General features: G+C 41.6%; 1 protein-coding gene across 1 annotated transcript in view; it reads left to right on the top strand.

Moving 5' to 3' along the window:
- LOC149192782 (putative exonuclease domain-containing protein At3g15140) overlaps positions 1-15,411 on the top strand; it is a 184,920-nt gene that overhangs the window by 150,386 nt on the left and 19,123 nt on the right. The window lies entirely within an intron of this gene.

Here is a 15,411-nt window from a genome sequence, read left to right as displayed (position 1 = left end):
TTATTTATTAAACATTTAAATCTTCTACGTTCTTGTAGGGTATCAAAGAGGATTTGTATCTCTACCTACAATTATGTCTCTGCTGTTGAAATCTGTTGAAATATTCTTATAATTTTTTGCGTGTTAAAGTGGATTATACATTTCTGCACAGAGTTTTTTTTCTAATTTGACTGGTTTCTTTCCTGCACTAGTACATTAGACCTGCAAAATTAGCTGCAAGTCTGAAACAGAGTTTATTTATTTTAATTGGAGACTTTTTTCATTTCATTTATTCATGTACTCGATAAGCTTTGCATAGGTTTTTGTCTGCTTGTGTGCATGAGAAATCGAAATATGTATGTGCTATGGATCACTTAAAATGAATAGAATGCGATTATCCTTTGTGTTATGTATTAATTGGGAAAGCAAAGCAACAGTAGACCAAACAATCTTGAGTTTTGGGCTAGATATGCAGGCTCTTGTGGGATTGGTATTGTCTTTCAATATAACTGCATTTTTTGCTGCTAATGAATTGGCTCATGAATTTGGTTGGCTCTTATGATTGGATATTGCCTTTTAATTTAATTTTGTTTTTTTGCCACCAATGCAACTTGTTTGTGGATTTGGCTATGCTATTGTATTAAGGATGGCGAGAGTGACCCTTTGGATAGTGTTTTATGCTATTGTCTCGTTTTCAACTTACACTTTCTAATCTGGTATTTGCTGCAATGGTTATCTTCTCTTCATTTGCGTCAGTTCTCATTCTGAAATATTCTTTTTTTTGCTAAGGCAAGAGTGGATCCTTCTATTCATATTTATAAAAAAGAAATAGTATACAAAAGGCATAAGCCCACAACTAGCCGTTAGATCTAGATCGAAAGATCCAGCGGCTGAGAAACAAATCAGGTGGCCAACAAGCACACCGTTGACCAGGTAAAACGGACCTGAAGGATTCAATAGTTCTCAATTGATAAATACATCGGGTCTATTTTCCACATAACCATCATGTAGTTTTCCTCCCGAAATCTGTCGAATGCGTGCGATTCTAGAAGAAACGCGCAAACAGCTCGAACATTAACCCCCAAAATGGACCCACCAACTAGCTCGATAAATCCTGGCCGTAGGTTGATTGCGATTGATCCAACAGTTGCAATTGATATCGCGCAACCTAAACCCACCAAAGTTTACCGTGCGATGAGGGGCGGTATTTCCTCCCCACTCTCTGCCACGTGTTGCGTCGTGAGTGGAATTGCCCCAAAATGAAAAAAACCGCTTCCATCCTAAAAGCGGTGCGAAATATCGGAAACCGCTTCAAGGGTGGTAAAGTCACTACCGAAATAAAATGTGGTTTTGCAGCTGCCGCGGAGAACTGGATTCCGGTTCCCGACCAAAGGAAGATAAAGCTCCCTTTTTTCGACCATCTCCTTGACATTTTTGGTACGCTGTTGCCATTCTGGTACCTGCACGCTAAAAGCATACTTACAAGTGCAAAAAAAATCAATCCGGCCCCGTTTCCATGGCCTTGTTTCATAAAATCTTATTGTCCTCTTCCCCCTAACCACAACACTGCTCCTTTATTCTGTTCTGAGACATCTCTCGCCATATCAACATGACCCTGTTTTTAGTGTATACAACTCCTTGATTGGCCGTAATGTCTGCCAGTTTATTGGCCGTCATTTGGACATGAGTGAAACTCACCGTGCGAAGATCTTGGAGGTGAATTTGTATCCTTTGAAAGACCTGGATTAGCCTCCAATTACTTGAGACTTTTTCCGGCTCTGTTCCACAACATATTCTTTTGACCGAGTTAATGATCAACTCAGAATCGACTTCAATAATAGTGTTATGGAGATTATCCCGCTTCAGGAAATCTAAACTCTGTTCAAGAGCCATTAATTCAGCCATATTATTTGTAGCTCTTCCTAGATGGCAATGGAAGATAAAGAGAATACAACCATTCTCATCACGTAGCACTCCTCCAAAACCAGCAAGACCTGGGTTTCCCTTTGAGGCCCCATCAATGTTGAATTTCAGAAAACCCTAAGGGGGAGGATGCCAATAATTTGGCTTATTAGTAGGATTCATAAGCTTCTTGTCCATGTATTAGCCGTTGCATCCCCAGCCGACGCAGAATCTGCATCTCTGTTTCAGAAGGAGGGTTTTTTGGGGAGTTTTTCACAATAGTGCCCACCATCTCTTTGAGCTGTCTTAAGATCCTCTCAAAAATGAGATGGGTGGTGCTGTGAATATTTTTGAAAATTCTATTGTTCCTTTCCTTCCAAACATTCCAAATTAAGAAGCCTGGAGTTAAAACCAATGTTGTGAAAAGCGCGAGCAGGATTAAATCGGCGCCGGGAATGAAGCGGAAAAAATCGGAAAAATCGGGAAAAAAGCGGAAAAAGGCGGGAAAAAGCGTTTGGTACAAAAATATTCATTTTTTTCATTTTTTTTCAATTTTTTTAATATCTAAACCATCTACAACATAAATAAATACATTAACACATAAATATGATAAAAAACTAATATATAAGATGTTTAATATCATTTCTAGCGCTAAAATCACACATAACATTGAATCATGTCCTGAATAGTAAGTCTTGACTCCTGAGTCCCAGCTCAGCCTCAAAATATCAACAAAAAATATGATAATGTATCTCATCATGTCATAATGTCATAGACTCATATACAATAAAATGAAAGTCTAATCCTATTGATTTCCTCTGCCCCTCTTGCGAGAAAATGTCACAACTTTCCCTTTCCCTCTAGATGTAGATGCTGGTGGAAATGGCAGTGGAGTCTGATGTGCTCTAGAAGCTGAAGAACTAGAAGTATGAGCTACAGGAGGTAGACCACGTCCTCTACTGGTGGCAGTGGTAGCCCGGGTAGGCGGTGTCACCTCCTCCTCCTGCTCCTGCTCCTCCTCCTCCCCCTCCACTACATCCTGCACTAACCAATCATCAGCAGAATCCATGAGAGGCCTCTCGGCCTCAACCCTCCATGCAGCAGTGGTGTCAATCCCATCCAATGAGATGGCATCCACATCAGGTGTCCTCTCAAGTTGCCTCACCCACAATCGAAGATTGTAGTAGACGTAGACCATGTCATTAAGTCGCTGGGACTCCAACCTGTACAAAGATCATGAAATAATAATTAATAATTAATATTATAAAAAAAATATTGTTTAATGAATTCAAAAATTTATTTGGAAATTTGCAATATTTTAAATGTGTAAGTGTTAACCTGTTGCACTTCTTGTTGTGTATTTTTTCAAATACACTCCAGTTGCGCTCACATCCTGAGGAGCTGCATGTTTGGCTGAGGATGCGTACGACAAGCTTTTGCAAAAGGGGTACTCTGCCACCATACATCTTCCACCATGCATCTATGTAAAGTTTTGTAGATGTTCTATGCTAAGAGCAATTTCACTTTTCTCACAGCAATCATACAAGTAGATAAGCAAAATGCAGATAGAACATATAAGCAGATCTTACAGAAGACAAATCAGAAACAAGAAAAATGTATGTGTTCGTTTCGGCGGTCAACAGGATGCTTCAACCAGCAAAGTCTCCTTTGGTCAGCCAGCCCAGCATGTGTCACAACAACCCTCCAACCAGTAGATGAGTCAACCCAAGTCAGTTCTACAAAAGTCAACGCTGTCCTGAAACTTCTACGAAACCCTAGCAGCAGAAACCCTCTTCGTCCTTCCCACGTGTGGCTGAAATTCGTCCTCCAGGTAGCTCGTACTTTTAGGATGAGAGAGGAAGATGAGTTGTGTTGTGTTCAAATTCTCTCCAACTTTTCCTGTATATATATCCATCAATGAGGGTGTGTGACACATCTGTTGGGCATGTGAGCCTACATTACAAAACTGGCTGACCTTGCACATATAATTTATTAAGAATAATAAATTCAAAATATAAGTTCTGCTCATCGGATTAAGACTATTTTTATATGGATTTTACACCTCTCAGAAAGAGGAATCCAACAAAAATATCAGCCTCTTAATCTGAGCATCAGAACATGGAGTTTGGACCTAGTTGTCCAATTTTAACACTCCCTCTCAACTAGGGAGAACTCCATCTATTAGTGCAATTAACATCGTGAGTCATCCCGCCGAAACTTGCTTTGCTGGCTTCTTTATTTCAGAACAGAAGTGGGTCAGTCACAAAGACATCATTCCCCGACTGACATAATCAGTCCAGAGGTCCCAGACCTCACAAATCTTGATCCCAGATCAAGTGGTTGGACCATGCCATCCTAGATAGAGAGTACGGCAATCTCTGATGCGTCCATCAGTCTTTGCTAATAGTCTCTAGCTTTTCCACACCTCATTGGCCAAATGAGAGGTACTTCCCATGAGCCCTGAACTCAATGGGTAGGATGCATACGGGGCACAGATTAAATGAGTGGCGAACCAGCTCAATAATCACAAGGGTGGGGCAGAAGCATTATGAGTGCTTATAGCTCCGAGAAGCTATCCCCAAAGCCCCCCAGAGCTCCCAGAGCTCATCGTCCAACAGGACCCACATCATAGGGTCTTTCCACGACACCAAGACTCTCACGGAAGGTTAGGAACTTGACCTTCCCCAGGGGCTTAGTGAGAATATCCGCGACCTGCTCATCAGTTCCTATATGATCGAGCCTTACGGCGCCTCGCTGTACCATATCCCGGATAAAGTGGTACCTGATATCAATATGCTTGGATCGGTCGTGGAACACAGGATTCTCAGTCATACGAATCCCACTCTGATTATCACAGAGTATTACAGTGGTATCTAGCACATGTTGGAACAGCTCACTAAAGAGCTTCCTCAACCAAACTGCTTCACAACAGGCCATACTAGCAGCAATGTATTCGGCCTCCGCGGTGCTCAAAGCCACCGACTTCTGCTTCCTGCTCATCCATGAGATCGAAGCAGAACCAAGATTGAAACAGCATCCAGATGTGCTCTTACGATCCACCACACTGCCAGCCCAATCGGCATCAGTATATCCCCGGAGTATCACACTCCCGGCAGTGTATCTCAGCCCATGGTTTATCGTGCCCCGAAGATATCTCAAAAGGTTCTTGGCACCAACCCAGTGAAAATGATGAGGCTCAACCATCTGTTGACTCAAAGTATTCACTGCAAAACATATGTCCGGACGGGTGTTCACTAAGAACATCAAAGCTCCTATGAGTTGACGATACTCAGTAGGATTGGCCAAGATAGGCCCAGCAGCGCTGCCACTCAACTTCTTAAAGTTGAGTTCCATTGGTGTCGACACGGACTTACAGTCCACCATCCCAAATCTTTCCAGAAGCTTCACATTATACTTTCCTTGAGAAAGGAAAATCTCTCCAGGTCTCTGCCAGACCTCCAGGCCTAGGAAATAGTGCATCAGTCCTAGGTCTTTCATCTCGAACTCAGCAGCAAGCTCCCTCTTACATTGATGAATGAGAGGGTCATCACCTGTCAGGAAGAGGTCGTCCACATACAGCACTAGAATGAGAGGCTTTCCTTCCTCAACCTTAAAGTAAAGGTTTGGATCAGCATTGCTTCGAGTGAAGCCCAGCTTCATCAAGTAACTATCCATCCTCTCATACCAAGCTCTGGGTGCTTGCTTTAACCCATAGAGGGCTTTCTTCAACCTGCAGACATAAGTGTCTCGATCTTGAACTTCAAATCCCAGAGGTTGTTCTACATACACCTCTTCCTTTATTGCACCATGCAAAAAAAAGCGGTCTTGACATCCATCTGATGAAGACTCCATCCTTGCGTAGCAGCAAGGGCTATGATGGATTGGATGGTGGTATATCGAGCCACAGGTGCAAATATATCGTCATAGTCAATTCCTTCCTTTTGAGAGAAGCCACGGGCAACAAATCTTGCCTTAAACTTTTCAGCGCTCCCATCAGATCCATGTTTAATCTTGTAGAGCCATTTAGCGGTGACAACAGATTTGTCCTTCGGTTTCGGGACCACATCCCAGACATCATTCTTCATAATAGCCTCATATTCTTCATGCATAGCATCCTTCCAGACTTGATGCTTGATGGCTTCCTCAAAAGATCCAGGTTCAGATTGTATAATAGTACTTATGGCAGCTAGATACCCTTGGTATCTACACGGCTTCTTGCTTTCTCGGAATGATCCCCTTGGGGCAGCATGACCCTCAGCATCTTCGAGGGTGTCCCTGAGCCATGATGGCCTCTTTCCTAGAGAAGGGGAAGGATCAATAGGGTCCATTTGCCCTTCAACATCAGGCATAGTCTCATCCTGGGGTTCTTCCAGATTTCCAGGTCTTTCTTCATGGTTTTTTTTAGATCTAGGAAGATCTACTACTTTCTTCAGGGAGGCATCTTCGTCAAAAGTGACATCATGGCTTATCTCTACTTCCCTTTGACCAGGTACATAGACTCTATATGCCTTAGAAGTCTCACTGTAGCCCACAAACATTCCTTTCTTCCCAGTAGCATCCAGCTTACTTCTCTTTTCTTTCGGCACATGAAAATAGACAGGACATCCAAAAATTCTAAAATGTGAGACATCAGGTTTCTTACCAGAGAAAACCTCTTCGGGAGTTTTGGAGTCCAAAGCGGAATGAGGGCATCGGTTTTGAATGTACACAGCAGTATTTGCAGCTTCTCCCCACAGAAACTTTGGAAGACCCTGGTCACATAGCATGGCACGGGCAGCTTCCACAATAGTCCTATTCTTGCGTTCAGCAACACCATTCTGCTCAGGAGTATATGCAGTGGTAGTCTCCCTCTTAATGCCAGCTTCTCTGCAAAAGTCTTTGAACTCATTTGACTCATATTCAGTGCCATTGTCAGTCCTCAAAATCTTGTTCTTCTTTCCGGTCATATTTTCCACCGAGGCTTTGAAGGTACAGAACCACATGAAAGCCTCATCCTTCTTCTTCAAGAAGTATATCCAGGTTTTGCGAGAGAAGTCATCAGTAAATGTCATATAGTAAGAACATCCCCCCAAGGATGAGATCAGTTGTGTGGGGAAACCCTTGATCAATTCTTCTTTTATCTTCAAAGTGCAGCAGAGAAGGAGAGAGAGTGTACATTTACAACAGAAGTCAACACTTTGACTTGTCTAGATCTGAGCATAGATCATCTCATATAACGATGAGATCAGTTGAAGACATTCTGCTTCAACTGATCCTCCAAGGTGACTCCTTCACCTATCATCATCCTACATCAGGTTCTCAAGCTGCACCACTGCATATGCATCATGCATCATCATGCTGCTCTTGATCTCATGCATCACTAAGGTTGTTGAAGTAGAACGTCCTCTCATAGTGGTCATGTGATGGTACCAAGCTGAGGTCACTCTAATAGTACCGAATCTTGTGGTCACTGAGTTTATCTCTACAATGGCACTGAACCTCTCCTTCTGCAATAACACCGAAACTGAAATTACAACACCGAATTGAAGTCACTGTCCTTTGTGGTAGCACCGAGACTTTTTCTTGAGATAGTAACAAGACCTTGTCCCTGAGATAGCACCGAAATCCTTTACTGAGATTTCACCGAGACTGTATTTCAGGACTGTTGTGTGAGATAACTCGGTCCCTTCATTCGAGATTTTCATCCAACCGAGATCCTTACCCTTGTCACTTCTTGTAATTCAGATCACTGTTTGCAATAGATACGTTACTGGATTATCTTCATACTGTTATTCAATATACTTAAACATCTATAGAAGAACCACCAAGATCTGGTGTCAAGACTGCTTCTTCTCATAGACAACGTTGGATTTTACCACGCTGTTACCTACAGTTACGTGGCATTAACACGGATCCCATGCTGTAGTATAACTGCTTTATAATAGATCAACTACAGGTATATCGTTGGAGGTCGAGGGTATTCATTCATGGTGACTGCGTCCTTATGCCGAGATCATTTAATACACGCTGCCTGATCTATGTTGCCAGATCCCACGCTGCCAGATCAACGAACGTTACAGGATGCCGAGAGTGTCATGACTGCACCATGGTGCAGTCAATACCTTGCTGCGGATGCGGCTCCCTTATGCGAAGATTCTCCATTGCTGCGTATAATGACAGCGTATAGATTTGCTGCGTATGCGTATAAGGTGACAACGTATAGTTTCCATAACTGCGTATAAGGTGACAGCGTATAGACTTGCTGCGTATGCGTATAAGGTGACAACGTATAGTGTCCATAACTGCGTATAAGGTGACAGCGTATAGACTGTCCATAACTGAGCATATAGATGTCCACGCTGTGTGTATAGTTTCCTTAATTTCGTATGCGTATCATGACAGCGTATAGTGCTGTGCATACATAATGTCTTCTCCTTTACAGCGTTTAGGGACGTGGCTGAAGTTTAGGGCTACGTGAACCTTCACACTGCGTATTGGCTTGGCAGCTACAGGTCTCCTTTCAACTGCGGCCAGATCTCCTATGAATTCTTCTATGCTTGATGACTGCGGCTCTTCTTCCTCCATTGACTACGTGAACAAGTCTGCGTTTAGGCTGCTACAGGCAGCGTATAAAGGCTTCTTGTGCAGCGTAACAATGCCTCCCTTGACTGCGTTAAGATCTCTGCGGCTAGGGCAATGTACAACAGCTAGGGCATCACTTGAAGACTAGCGTATCACTCATGGTGTCTCTCTCCTTCACCAAAAACCCAGACGTGGAGAGGAGGAGACTACACATGAAGAGGTTGTGCTTATGACTCCAAGTGATGACTTCCAGCTTAGAGGAATCCATTTTCTTCGATGATGATTGCTATAGATAGAGTTTGTCTTCACCTCAGCTCTGATACCATGTAAAGTTTTGTAGATGTTCTATGCTAAGAGCAATTTCACTTTTCTCACAGCAATCATACAAGTAGATAAGCAAAATGCAGATAGAACATATAAGCAGATCTTACAGAAGACAAATCAGAAACAAGAAAAATGTATGTGTTCGTTTCGGCGGTCAACAGGATGCTTCAACTAGCAAAGTCTCCTTTGGTCAGCCAGCCCAGCATGTGTCACAACAACCCTCCAACCAGTAGATGAGTCAACCCAAGTCAGTTCTACAAAAGTCAGCGCTGTCCTGAAACTTCTACGAAACCCTAGCAGCAGAAACCCTCTTCGTCCTTCCCACGTGTGGCTGAAATTCGTCCTCCAGGTAGCTCGTACTTTTAGGATGAGAGAGGAAGATGAGTTGTGTTGTGTTCAAATTCTCTCCAACTTTTCCTGTATATATATCCATCAATGAGGGTGTGTGACACATCTGTTGGGCATGTGAGCCTACATTACAAAACAGGCTGACCTTGCACATATAATTTATTAAGAATAATAAATTCAAAATATAAGTTCTGCTCATCGGATTAAGTCTATTTTTATATGGATTTTACACCTCTCAGAAAGAGGAATCCAACAAAAATATCAGCCTCTTAATCTGAGCATCAGAACATGGAGTTTGGACCTAGTTGTCCAATTTTAACAATCTACAACAAAATTACAAATAATATTTTAAATAAACATAAGAAAAAAATGGAATTTGAAGAGATAATGAAATTTGAAACAAAGTTACAAACTAAAAAATACCTGGCATTTTAATCGTACTATCAGTGACAGCCATCTCAAAGCCAAATGTGCCACCTGCCATCTTATATGTCTCAATTTGTTTAGAGATCTCTATACGTTGTTCTGGAGATCGCACCATCTTCTGGACACAGGATATGAATCCATCCATGATCTCAACATCAAAATCAAACCCACATGCATAAGAAAATGCAGGGTTCAGGAAAAGCCCAGCAGCATGAATGGGACGATGGAGTGTGTTGTTCCATCGCTCATCAATCACTCCCCATAGAAGGAGTTGTTTCTGAAACCCATCATCTCCCTTATCATCATAGTAGGTCCGAATGGTTTCTTTGGCCCTGCCCATGGCTTCATACAAATAGCCCATTGCGGGCTTCTCACCATCAACCAACCGAAGAACCTTTACCAAAGGTTCAGTAACGGCGCACACCTCCTGCACTCCCGCCCAGAAGTCTTCCTGGTATGAAACTAATCTGCATACGGCCTCTCCTTCTGGTTTGCGGCTCATTGACATAGCATGCCACTCCTCTGAAAGAAACATTCTCTTCACGTCCCACATAGAATTCACGAGGGATTGAAGAGATATGAAACTCGTGGCAAACCGTGTAATGGCGGGGCGCACCAACTCTTTGTTGTTGGTGAATCTTCTCATTAAGCTAAGCACAGATGTATGATTATATATAAATTTTGTGATGCTTTTTGATGAGTCAACAATATCTTTGACAAAGGGAATTTTCCCTATGTCCTCTAACATCAAATCAATACAATGGGCAACACAAGGTGTCCAAAATAAAGTAGGATGCCTGTCCATAAGCATTCTACCAGCAGTAACATAATTTGCAGCATTGTCCGTTATGACTTGGACAACATGTTGTTCACCCACCTCCAAAATAAACACATCCAGCAAATCACATAAAGTTTTTGCATCTTTGATTTGATGAGATGCATCAACAGATTTGATAAACATAGTCCCCTTGGGACAACTAACCAAGAAGTTTATAAGGGTTCTCTCCTTTTGGTCAGTCCAACCATCTGACATAACAGTGCATCCTGTTTGTGCCCATGATGCCTTAAAATCCTCCAATCTTTGGGTGCAGTCATGCTTTTCATCTTGAAGAATCCGGCCTCTGAAATCATGATAAGAAGGGATTTTGTACCCGGGCCAACACTGGCAATAGCATCAACAGTAGGTTGGAAAAATGGATTATTCCTTACAATGCTGAAAGGAATATCACTCCAGAGGAGAAATTTTGCCATCAACCTGTCAGCCTGTTCTTTTTCAGTTCTTTTTAGCATTGAACCGATAGATGGTTGTGAACCAGGTGTGGTTCGAGGAACAAAAAATGATGATGCAGCTACCAGATTGACTGATGCTGCAGTAGAACCAGTGCCACTTGGCCCACTTCCTTCAACTGACCTTTTTAGTTGCCTTTTGAGTTCTTCTTTGGCCTCTCTAGTGTGCTCTAATTCTCCCAATGCTCTCATGGCTCTTTGGATAAGTTCAGGATTTGTATTTATACAGGGCCCCACATCATGTCCAGGGATTTGTGCAAGGTGAAACTTCAACCTGTACACCCCCCCGCGTATCTCTTTTCCACACAACTTGCAATTCAAGTTTTGTCTATCATTCGGAGCTTTAGGTTCACCATATTCCCAGAAAGGATCCAATTTCCTTGGCATGTTTGTTTTTGAATTTTGAATTTGCAAACCTATGGGAAAATAAGGATTAGGAAATAGGAATTTAGGATTACAATTTAGCATTTACAAAATTATAAGTTACAAATTTCCAGAATCCAAAGTTCCAAACCCAAGTTACCCAACCAAATGGCAAATGTCAAAAACAATGAAAAAACATAAACAATGTTTAAAAAAAATGAAAAAAAAAAAAATTGGTTCCCATAGTCATACCAATTTACCCATCCCAAATCAATGAAAAAATACAACAAATTCTTTAAAAACAATGAAAACAAAAGGAAAATGGTGCCCATATGAAGTTTCCCAACCAAAAACAATGAAAAACAATGTTTTTAAACAAGGAAAACAAAAAAAATTAATCCACATACCGTTTTTATGGAGAAATTGGTGGTCTCCTCTTGAATTTGTCCTACAAGCACTTAGATTTGCTCACAAACCCTCCAGCTGCTCTCTCCAAGACGTTCTCCTCCTCCTACGCGCGCCCACAGTCCAAATGAACAAAAAAAAATCAAAAATCGGATTATAAAACCCGTTGCCCCGACACCCTGCGCGTTTTTCCGAAAAAAGCGCGATTTTTTAGAAAAAAGAGCGCCTTTTTTTTTGAAAAAAGCGCGCTTTTTCGGAAAAAAGCGCCCAAAAAAATTAGCCGCTTCATTCCCATAAAACGCGCGATTAAATCGGCTTAGGGAAACAAGTGCGATTTTTTGAAAAAAGCGCGATTTAATCGCGCTTTTAACAACACTGGTTAAAACCCATGCCAGGCGAAGAAACTCATACTCGAGAAGTTTCGTCTCCAGTTATTTAGGGTATTGCTAATGCTTTCTCTGTCCCTGTCCGTCTATTGAAAAATTGTGGCAAAGGTGTCCCACAACCTAGAGGTAAAGATGCAATCATTGAGAAGGTGCTCCATTGTCTCCTCTTGAGCTTCACAGAGCTGGCATCTAGAAGGTCCCAGAACACCCCTCTTTCTAATATTGTCCCAAGTCAGAATTTTTTTATGATGCACCAACCACATGAAGAGTTTGATTTTCATCCAACCTTGCTACCTCCACAGGTTTTGCCACACTTTGTCTGGTGCATTGTAATTCCGCTCAAGCAATATCTTTTTGGCCTCCTTAATATTGAAGGTGCCTTCTTTGTTGTTGCCCCATCTGAGTTGGTCATGCCCTTCTGAAACAAGAATCTTCCTTTGTTCCAAAATAGTCAGTAGTGCTTTTGCTTTTGCTTTCAAGGGGTTATAATTCCCAAATTCTAAATTCTTCCAGGTTCTCCATTTGTCTTTTGTACTGGTTTGTTCCCAAAAATCTCTAACCCTTAAAAGCCCTTTGGTGTCAGTTTCTCTCTTAAGGTCCAAAAGGTCCTCTCTTAACAGTGTAGGTTCTTGTTGCCATTTATCTTCCCAAAACAAAGCCAGGTCTCCTTCTCTGATCTCCTAGAAACTGTTTTTCTGCACTAGGTCTTTGTTCTCCCATGCCTTATTCCAAATGTGGGATCCTTTTATGCTACCCGTCATCCTTATGTGATCATTATCTTGCCAAGTGCTGGCATATTTTTCCTTCCAAACACTAGCCCATTGAGCCTTTGGTTCTTTCACCCAACGCCACCATAATTTTGCTCCTAGAGCCTTGCTGAGTACATCAGGATCATCCAGACTAAGACCTCCGTGGGTTTTCGGTTTGCAGATCTTATCCGAGGCTACTAAGGCCCATTTATTTCTCTCCTCCCCCTTACCCCAAAGAAAGTCTCTTTGAATGGTTATGAATTGATGTAAAACTCCCTTTGGAGCTGGAAGATCTGAAAGCATAAAGACGGGGATTGATTGCAAAACTGCTTTTGTCAGCACCAACCGACCCGCCAAGTTTAAAGATATGATAGTCCATTTTCTGATTTTGTCTTGCATCTTATTAATGACCGGCTCCCAGATGCTTTTGTGCAAGGGTTTATCAGTTAGAGGGACTCCCAGGTACTTGGATGAAGGACCTCCCTTGAAAACCTAGAATTCTAGAGATATTTCTCTGAATAGTGACATTAGTATTAAAGAAAAAAATCTTAGATTTGGATAGATTTACCTCCACACTTGTGGCCATGGCAAAGTCTCGTAGGATTTGTTTATAAGCAAGAGCTTCTTTTACCGTGGGGATTCCCTGCAGCATAGTGTCATCAACAAATTGTTGATGGGACAAAGCTTTACCAGTTTCAGAAAGTTGGATACCCTTGATGGTACCCCCTTCTTTGCATGCTTGATGGATCGCCCAAGTCCTTCCATCATGAGGATAAAGAGAAAGGGAGAGAGCAGATCTCCCTGTCTAAGACCTCTTGAAGGAGAAAAGGTCTTGGAAGGAGAACCATCGACCAAAATTGAAAAGCTAGAGGAAGTGACCAATTCCATGACCCATCTCACCCAGTTATAATCGAAGCCAAAGGCTAGGACCTTCCTAATATAGGTCCAATTCAGTTTATCATATGCTTTGGCAAGGTCCAATTGCATGATCATTCCCGCCTTCCTATTGCTTAACAATGAATGTACCACTTCATGCGCTTGAATGATGTTGTTGAGAATTTGTCTACCCTTCACATAACCTGACTGCTCCATTTAAACTAGAGTAGGAAGAAGGGGTTTTAGTCTATTGGCAACCACTTTGGATATTATTTTATACATCACATTGCACAAAGCTATGGGTCTGAATCTGTCTGGAGACAAAGCATTATCCTGTTTGGGGATCAAGGATATGAAAGAAGTATTGAGCGCCTTCAGAATGGTTTTATCCAATCTAGAATCCTCCACTACTTTCACAATATCTTGTTTAACAATGCTCCAACAGGCTTTAAAGAAATCCACATTAAAATTTAAAACCATCAGGGCCTGGCGCTTTGCCATTCTGCATCTCCTTAACTACCTCACTTACCTCCTCTTCAGTCACTGGCTTGTTGAGGTTGAAATTATCCTCTCTTGAAACTAGTCTAGGTATATGCCTAGTTAAATCTCTAATAAAATGGTCTCTGTCTGCATTGGTTTCCTTCGCTATACCTTGAAAGTGCTGTACTAACACAATTTCAATCTCTTCATGGGAATTGCAAAGATGACCTTCCTCGTCCTTGATAGAAGAGATCATATTGTGGGATTTGTTTGCCATGGTGGGTCTGTGGAAAAAACTGGTGTTTCGTTCCCCTTCTTTTAGCCATTGCACTCTATATTTTTGTCTCCAATACATTTCCTCTTGTTTACATAAGTTCTCCCAGTCTTGATGAAGTTTGGTGACTTGTTCATCTCTGCCGCTATCAAAACCCTTTGTAATAAGAGTTTGATTGAGTCTGCATTTTATCTTCAACCTCTTTTTTCTCTGCAAAAATGTTGCCAAATTCATTCTTGTTCCAGTCTTTGAGTCTGAGCTTGATGTATTTTAGTCTTTTGTGGAGCAGAAACATTCTTGTTCCCTGAATATTCAGATCTTCTTTCCACCATCTTGCTATGTTGCTGATAAAATTTGGGTGGGTAGGCCATATATTCTCAAATCTGAAAGGTCTATTCTTTGGTGTTCCAATACCCTGTACCTCCATTTGGACAGGCCAATGGTCCGAGCCTCCAAAGGGGAGAATTCTCACTATCATTTCCTTGTCTGTGAGCATAAGGTCCTCTGAAACAATGAATCTGTCTAACTTTGAGACTCCCATCCTCTCTTGTTGTTCCAATAAAAAGGCCATTATTCATTTCAGTGTCAACTAGCTTCATATTATCTATGAAAGTTTGAAAAGTTGTAGAATCTTTGCTTAAAGTTCTTGTTCCCCCTTTTTTTCCATCAGTGATTTGATCATGTTGAAGTCCCCACCCATGATCCATGGAACTCCTGCATGCCTATCTCTTAGTTCTACAAGAGAATCTAGAAATCTGAGTTTGTCATCCATTCTTTGTGGGCCATAAACATTCGTGACCAGATAAGTCTCGTTGTCTCCTACAGGCTGAATAATCACTGATAAATAATTCCTAGTTGCCTCAGCATCTATTATGCCAATCTTTTGGGGATTCCAAAGAGTGAGTATGCCTCCTGCTGTGTTATCTGCTTTAACTTCTAGAAACTCAAATCTATTGAGCCATTTACTATGAATTTCTTTGATTTTTTGAATGGAACATTTAGTTTCCTGGATAAAGATCATATTTGGAGCTTCTTGTTTCATTCTATTGCT

Source organism: Pinus tabuliformis, chromosome 2_2, assembly GCF_031772625.1.
Source record: "Pinus tabuliformis cultivar Carrire ecotype Pingquan chromosome 2_2, CPIR1, whole genome shotgun sequence".
Classification (NCBI taxonomy): domain Eukaryota; kingdom Viridiplantae; phylum Streptophyta; class Pinopsida; order Pinales; family Pinaceae; genus Pinus; species Pinus tabuliformis.
The sequence above is the reverse complement of the archived record's forward strand: the minus strand, read 5'-3'. Positions and strand labels throughout refer to the sequence as shown.